This window comes from Pseudopodoces humilis, chromosome 9 (genome assembly GCF_049639895.1).
Source record: "Pseudopodoces humilis isolate 2021_Gansu_Grassland_sample_001 chromosome 9, ASM4963989v1, whole genome shotgun sequence".
Taxonomy (NCBI): Eukaryota; Metazoa; Chordata; class Aves; order Passeriformes; family Paridae; genus Pseudopodoces; species Pseudopodoces humilis.
In genome coordinates, this window is record NC_142208.1 from 35,285,196 (window position 1) to 35,292,205 (window position 7,010).

Here is a 7,010-nt window from a genome sequence, read left to right on the forward strand (position 1 = left end):
TGGCTGGGGTTTGGAGGAAAGGCAGCAGTGGTGACAGTGAATGTGTCCCCCAGGGCCACCGCTGCCATCCCTCTGTCCTGCAGAGCCTCCCACTCACCCTCAAAGCTGGGAAATGGAAACAGGGGGTGGGAAAGAGCCCTGCCTGCAGGGATTCATCCTGTACAGAGCGCATGTTCCCTCCTCAGGGGGAGAAACCCCTCGAATCATTTATATTCCCTATACAAGTCCTTATAAATCGTAAGGATTTTTGAATTTGCTCCTTTCCAGGGTGTCACTTCAGGCCTCTCTGGGAGGGGCAGAGTGGAGGCTCAGAGGAGGGGTCTGACCCACAGCTGGGGACCTGGAGATGCTTCAGCAGCTGCCCCCAACCCAGGCCTGGGGATTATCCAGAGCTGCTCTGGTTTCAGCTGCTGTGGCAGCAATTCAGAGCTTTGCTCTGTGCTCTGCAGGCCTTGGTACGGGCTGAGGGTACCAAATTCAAGGTACAGACGAAAATATTTATATATAATTTCAGAGATGTAATTTATCTATAATATATATATTTATAGATAGAATATATATGTATATATTTCTATTTATATTTATTATAATATTTGTATATTATGTATTTAATATACATAATATACATATATATTTCATTTATAAATATATAAATATTATACATTTATTATTATAAATATTAAATATTATAAATATATAAAAACATATTTATACTATATAAATATAAATATATTTAATATATATGAATATATATGTATTTGATATATATATTTTATATTTATATGGAGATAGATTTCTGTAGCTTGAAGAGTCACAGAACTCTCAAACTCACCCATGATTCTCTGATTTGATGAATTGATGTGGTAATTTTGGACCTGCCTGGGAAGATGTGGTGTACGAAACCCCTCTTTGGGCAAAAGCTGCTTTTGAATTTTGATCAAATCCATATCCAAGCATTTTCTCCTCTCAGATGACAATTTTCCTGTGGCTGCTGTGACTTTTCTGGTGTGTGATGCCAAAATTTTGGCTTCTCCTTGCTGGTTTTGCCCTCTCCCATCAATAACAGCCCTTGGCCGAGGTTTAGAAACCTGACAAATCGTTGGCAGTAAAAGAGATTTGCCCACAGATGAAATATCTTTGTGGCCAAACCCTCCCTCCTATAAATCAGGAGCACCAGTGCTTGTTTAAGTGACAAATTTTAGAACTCACCGGGGGAAAATGAAGTCACTGACTGATGGCAAGGCACTCGTTCCTCTGCTCTTTATTCCAGGAATTCCATGCGGATAACAGCACCCCCAACAGCCCAGCAACTCCTGATTAACGGGCTTGAGGAGCTCACTCAGGAGGGAAAACTGCTTGGAATAATCTGTTGTTGCTCCTCAGGAGCACTGGAGGTGACAGCAGTGATTACCTTAATGAATCAATTAAGGGCAAGGCAATTTGGGTGGGCTGGGGCTGGGAAAGGGGAGCCCAGGAGAGACATGGAAGTGACTGTGGAGGAGGAAAGGATTTGTGAAAAACGAGGTTCACATCATTTTTATAGAATTTAAAAGTTTAATAAAAAAAAAACAATTAGGAGAAAAAAATAAAGGAAAGTACAAAGATGTGGCCGGGTATCTCTGCATTCACCTCACTGACAAAGGATTGTCCCTTAAAAACAGAACCCTGCTACATATCCATAAATTCTCACACATATCCATAAATTCTCACACATATTCAGACATTCTTCTGTGGATCTTTGGTGTTCTTCTGTTCAGTTTTCTCTTGTCCCCTTCCCAATAGATCAATGCTCTTGATGCCATCGAGATTTACATTCCCTGATACCAGAAATGCAATAAATTCCTCCCCCCCAGAGTTCTGCTCACTGCTGTCTTCATCTGGATAAGAGAGTTTACAAATGCAGGAGTTCTCTAGCTATATTTTTTTTTTTTTCTCAGTCTTTGGGTTATACAAACAAAAGCAGTTTTTATTTTAATACCATGCCATAACCTAACATATATGTATTATACCACTATTTCTAAATTTCATCAATAACAGAAATAAAGAAAACCGTATTAATACAACAAAATTTCTCATTCTTATACAGATAACATTCATTTTAACATTTGTGAAAAGCCAACAATATAAAATGTATCTATAACAGACTGAAACCCAGTGGTTCTGACCGTGGTGATTATCTCTGGTGCTTAGGCTGGGTCACCTCTGGTCCCCAGGGCTCAGGAGAGAGCAGAGCTGGAGTGGGAGGAGCAGGAATTTGTGGAAAAATGAAAGGAGAATACGGCTCCTGTGGCGGCAGCAGTGAAATTCCTTGGCTCTTTGCATCATCAGCCATAACATTATTTTTTAATGGAAATACACTCTCCCTGGAGTGGTTCTTTGTTTTTGCCAATAGTATTGAACAGAAATGAGTAGAAATTTGGTTTTTGTGTGGAGCTGAGGATTTGATCAGTGCCCAACGCTGGGGTTTCCCTGAGCTAATTCCAGCCCAGCTCTGGCTGAGCTGGAACATTTCCTGTATAAAAACACTCAGCCTTGTGTTAAAGACCTCTGGCAGTGGAGCAGCCCTGAGAACCTTTGGTAATTTTCTTCAGTCATTAATTATTCACATCTTTGCTTGGTGAGTTGCTTTTCCCTCTGCGGTTCTGGCACTTTTCCCCTCCTAACCCCTGGAAATTGATACATGTTCCTGTCTGGATGAAGTGCTTGCTCTAGCAGGTTTTTGTTATCCTTTTTGGCTTCTTAAACTGTGATCAAAGCGCCCCTTTCACCCCTCTTTGATAAACCAAGTGTTTTGACCCCCGCAGACCTTGCTCTGTGGTGCTGCTTTGTTTGATCTGTTTTTGTAGGATTTCCCTCAACACTCTGCAGTTTGGAATTACAGAAGCCTTTTAAAGGGTTGGGGTTTAGGGCCTGAGAGCTCTCCAGACCTTCAGCTGTGGGAGGTGAAGAATTGGTCCTTCTGCTTTTCTCTTCTGGGCCTGGCACTCATTTGCTGAAGGACTTTTCACCAAAATTTAAATCCTTTCCATCCTTTTACTGAGGACAGCGATTTTCTTGTGGCTCGGGCCCATGCCAGGGGAACTCACAGATAATTTCAGTTTGGCTGTGGGAGAGTTTTGACACAAATACTTTTAATGTTTAGAAGAAATATTTTTGTCTTTGTCTCAGCCAAAATCAGTCACACATTTTGAATTTATGGATTGTTTACGTGTAAGATGGATGAATTTCTGGGAGGGCTCGTTCCAGTCTGAGGTGAGAGACTCCAAAGGGTGGGAGGGGACCTCAAACCCCATCCAGTGCCAGCTCTGCCCTTCTCCTGCCAGGATACAGCATCTCCCTGTGCCCTTTTCCTTCCAGGATCCAGCTTCTCCCTGTGCCCTTCTCCTGCCAGGATCCAGCTTCTCCCTGTGCCCTTCTCCTGCCAGGATCCAGCTTCTCCCTGTGCCCTTCTCCTGCCAGGATCCAGCTTCTCCCTGTGCCCTTTTCCTGCCAGTATCCAGCTTCTCCCCGTGCCCTTCTCCTGCCAGGATCCAGCTTCTCCCCATGAGGAATTAGCCAGAGTCTGAAGGTGTCCATGATCTCCCAAGGACAGCAGGGTTTTTATTCACTTGGGAAGAGAAGGATGATCCCAGAAGGAAGAGGAATTCCCTCTGGCTGCCTTTGGCTTGGCTCTGCACTTTTCCTTATTTCCTGCTGGTTTTGTGACCCTTTTCCAGCCCTTTCCCCCCAGTGTCTCGGCTCAGGTGCCCAGTCCCTCCTCTTTCTGTTTTTCATTAAAAGAACTCCTCATTCCCAGGGAGGAAATCCTGGAGTGCTGCAATTAAAACCTTCTTCCAGACAAGTTCTTTGGTCTGTGCAAAAACAGAGTGTCTGGTGTAAAACTTAATTTGAGGGATTTGACAAACTGTACAGGAGGAAGAAAATGCAGTAATGGATGGGCTGCTAGCTGAGGATAAACGCTGCTCCTGCTGCTGTGTACAGAGCAGAATGTGCCTGGGAAATGCTTGATTTGCCGCAGAACACACCAGATAGTCTCTGCATAAAACGGGGTAATTTAACAGCCTGCAAGGACTGAGGTTTAACAACAAAAGACAGGATTCTTCCCAGGCAGCTGATCCTCAAATTGGGAAATTGTAACCATTGCACATTGCGAAGCTGCGAGTGGGCTCAGGGCAAGTGATAAAGCATTAAAATACAACAATGAGGAGGTGCCAGCACAATAATCCTGTTTGGGTTTCCTCCTCTCATAATTATGAGGGATCAGCTAAAGACCACTGGATGCAGCCCTGGAAAAGTCTGGATTTATCACAGCTTTTCCATGAAATCCAGCCTCTGTTTACCTCTGTGGTTTGTTTGGCCTCAATCTCTGGAGGTGGCAATTGTCTGAACGAGGGTGGACCCGAGGAGTTAGTGTCGTGTTTAAGAAGAGAATTTTTACCAGAACATGAATATTTAAGATTTATTTGTCATAAGCAGCACAAACTCTGTGTTTTCACTGGCTGCAGGAGGATTGATGAAGATCATTCCCACTTTGAAGCAGAAATGGTGTTTTTGTCATGTTTGAATGAGACTTGCTGCAGTGGCACTCGGATTTCTGGGAGCTGTAGGGACAGATATGAGAGCAATACACCATTTTTTGCTTGTTTTTCATTAAATAACTACTAGGAGGCACAGAAGGAGATTTACAGTAGCCAAATGAGCTGTAATGTAGCATTGAATCAATTTTGCTGTAATGATGCTTTGCTGTGCTATTTACTCTGTGACATTCCCACAAAGCTGCTGCTCTTAACAAGAAACCCGAGTGCCCTACAGCTAATTCCTGCAAACCCTCTGATTTCCTCATTAAGGCTGTTTTTTCTAATTTTGCCTTCAAGGTGACGAGTTGATCCGAGGGCTGGAGCACCTCTGTTATGGGGAGGAGGTGGGAGGGTTGGGATGGTTCAGCTGGAGAAGAGAAATTCCGGGTTAATTGTGGCCTTTCAGCACCTGAAGGAGCCGAAAAAGAATGTGGAGAGGGATTGGGGACAAGGGGTGGAGGGACAGGAGCCAGGGAATGGCTCCCAGTGCCAGAGGAATGGGATATCGGAAGGAATTGTTCCCTGGGAGGGTGGGGAGGGCTTGGGCTGGAATTCCCAAGCAGCCCCTGGATCCCTGGAAATGTCCAAGGCCAGGCTGGACACCGGGGCTGGAGCAGCCTTGGGAGGTGTCGGGGTTGGCACAAGGTGAATTCCAGGTCCCTCCCCACCCAAACCAGGCTGTGATTCCACGATAAAACATCTGCTGAGGATAAGGACTGCCATTCCCAGCGCAGGATCCCTGCCTCTGTCCCCAGGACGCGAATTCAGGAGCTGTAAATCGCCTCTGGAGATCTCAAAGTGCTGCAAACAGCTCTCGGGCACAGCGACACCAGCTCCTTTTGTTCCCAGGCAGGGATCCCCGTGTTATAGATACATTTTATATTGTTGGCTTTTCACAAATGTTAAAATGAATGTTATCTGTATAAGAATGAGAAATTTTGTTGTATTAATATGGTTTTCTTTATTTCTGTTATTGATGAAATTTAGAAATAGTGGTATAATACATATATGTTAGGCTATGGCATGGTATTAAAATAAAAACTGCTTTTGTTTGTATAACCCAAAGACTGAGAAAAAAAAAAATATAGCTAGAGAACTCCTGCATTTGTAAACTCTCTTATCCAGATGAAGACAGCAGTGAGCAGAACTCTGGGGGAGGAATTTATTGCATTTCTGCTATCAGGGAATGCAAATCTCGATGGCACCAAGAGCATTGATCTATTGGGAAGGGGACAAGAGAAAACTGAACAGAAGAACCCCAGAGATCCTGAGAAGAATGTGTGAATATGTGTGAGAATTTATGGATATGTAGCAGGGTTCTGTTTTTAAGGGACAATCCTTTGTCAGTGAGGTGAATGCAGAGACACCCGGCCCTATCTGTACACTTTATTTTTTTTCTCCTAATTGTTTTTTTTTATTAAACTTCTAAATTCTATAAAAATGATGTGAACCTCGTTTTTCACAGGCTGGATGGTCCTGGAGGGCTTTTCTGAGCTCAGGAATTCCACACAAAGCTTCCCACAGTGAGCAGCTTTAGGTGCACGGAGGTTGGAGCCTCTGCTGGTTTTGTGCTGGTTTGCAGCAGCTCCCTGTCCCCAGCACGGGAACCCCTGGTGCTCTCTCCACTGATGCCTTCAGTTCTGCCTTTCCCATCCTCCAGGTTTTCCTGCCCTGCTGCAGAGCTCTGAACTCCACACCAAGTGTCAGCAAGGTCTCCTCACAGCTCAGGCACACACTGCCATCCTTTTCCAGCCCACAGCCTGCAGCTCCAGGCCCAAACAGCACCAACAGCAGCCAATTGATGGAGCAGTCTGGGAGGGTGGCACTTCATCAGCTGAGGCTGGGATTGGCAATTAACCCCAAGCTGGAAATGGACCAAAACTGATCAAAGTGGGACAAACTTGTCAAACACTTATCAAGGTGTGAAACTGCCGAGCCCTCATCCATCCTGGCTGGAGCCAGGGCCGGGCTCCTGCACTGCCCAAGGTGCATCCTCGCAAGGGCTTTCATTAAAAGCACTTTTTTTCAATGAAATGTTTAGATTTTGTTCAATCCCTGCTTTATTCCTTTGCCCCTGCCCAGCCCCTGCCCCAGGAGCCCCTCAGGCATCGCTGCCATCAGCCCCCAGAGCTGCCCTGGCTGCAGCCTCAGGAGCCAGCCCTGCCCGTGTCCCCAAAGCTGCCAGAACAATGGGGAGCTGCTGGGATGGGGACGGAGGTAGGACAGGCTCCCCAGGGCAGGGGAACCATCCCTGGAAGTGTCCCAACACTCTCTGGATCACAAAATCAGTTGGAAGGGACCTCCAAGATCACCGAGTCCAACCCAGCCCTAGCACCACCTCAAGCAGCCCATGGCACCGAGTGTCACACCCAGTCTTGTTTTAACCACAGCCAGGGATGGTGACTCCACCAGTTCCCTGGGAAAACCATTCCA